Below are 1,744 nucleotides of genomic sequence, written 5' to 3' on the forward strand. Positions count from 1 at the left end.
TCACAGCAACCTCAAACTTTTGGGCTCAAGCAATCCTCTTGCCTCAGCCTCCCAAGTAGTTGGGACTACAGGTGCCCACCTATTTTTATTTATTTATTTTTATTAGAGACAGGATCTTGCTGTTGCTTAGGCTGGTCTTGAACTCGTGAGCTCAAGCGATCTGCTTGCCTCAGCCTCCCAGAGTGCTAGGATTACAGGTGTGAGCCACTGTGCCCAGCCACATGCTATATTTTAAAATGTACTTAGGATTGCTTCTACTTTGGAAATGGTATTCATTATGTAATATTTTACATTTGGAAAAGAACACTTGTACAAGTTCTCAGAGCTTTGTGGCTCCTTTGTGACAGATCAGAATTCGATTTGAGGTTGTGATTCCTTTTCCCTTAAGTTCTTCAGTGTTTTATACTGACATCTTCCATGCAGGTGTAGATAAAGCCAAATAAAACACCAAGGCTGAATGGGTAATGGGAGGGGCGGGGCAATAGATTTATTGAGGTGGGGGAAAAAGTTGATGAATTCAAGGATTCATAGCTTCGAAGGTAAATGTTCCACTGGTGTATAAACATGAGACTCAAGTTTAAGTGAGTAATGTTGGAGACTTAAACTGCAAACTGTTAAGTCGAAGCCAGACTCTCCGTGAGATAGACCGGAAAAGGGAAATATCAAAGCGAACAGTGAGAAACCTGACAGAGAAGAGAAGTGACAGAAGATAGAAAAGCGAAGGAACTGTCTGACGTGTGCTAGAAGAGGACAGATGGTATTAGTGGTATAAGGGCAAAATATATTGAGCTGAGGAAGAGTGAAAGCAGGCCAGCTCTCTTTGTCTGTCAGAGCAGCATTCCCTAGACTATTGCATAACCTGGAATTCCCATCTACATGCTCAACCTTCTTTGTGTCATCTTCAAGGACACTAAGGTTTAATGACATTATGGTGCATGTTTGACATTATTCTACTCAGAGGCTTTCACTCTATCAGATGCTATGGAATGAATGTTTTTGTCTCCCCCAAATTTATGTTGAAGCCAAACTCCCAATGTCATTGTATTTGAATGGGCCTTTGAGAGGTAAGTAGGTCATGAGGGTGGACCCCTCAAGAATGGGGTTAGCGCCCTTATAAGAGACATGAGAGATGATCTCTCTTGGCCACATGAAGATACAATGAGAAGGCAGCTAACTCTAAGCCAGAAAGCCGGTCCTCACAAAATGCTGATTTATACCAGTGCCTTGATTTTGGACTTCTCAGCTTCTGGAACTGTGATACATGTATATTTATTGTTTAGACCACCAGTCTATGGTATTTTTGTTATAGCAGCCCCAGCAGACTAAGACACCATGAGTGGGACACCTTTTTTTAAACATACAACTTATTAGCACAGTGTAATTAAAGTCTGAGAGACCATTAGTTCAGAGTAGCAAAAAGCACACATGTACCCTCAAGGTTTGTATTCCTACTTGTAGCAATCCCGTTAAGGCATTAGTTTAGAGAGCTCTTTACACCAGAGATCACAACATCATAGGAAGCATCCTAAGATCCTGGCATATAATTTGATGGAGCGAAGTGGGCCATGTGTAGGTGGTAAAATCACATGTTTTTCAGCTGCTCTTCCATTTTCATTGTAGGAGAGCTTATGATATCTGTCTTTAGAGAAAAGTACTAATGACAATCCCAGCAAAAAGGAAGGCTCTGCCTGTCAGGACATGAGTCTAAACTGGTACTTCAAAATGTGACAACAAAATTCTCTGA

Source organism: Otolemur garnettii, unplaced genomic scaffold, assembly GCF_000181295.1.
Source record: "Otolemur garnettii isolate 467f Iridium unplaced genomic scaffold, OtoGar3 scaffold00016, whole genome shotgun sequence".
Lineage (NCBI taxonomy): Eukaryota > Metazoa > Chordata > Mammalia > Primates > Galagidae > Otolemur > Otolemur garnettii.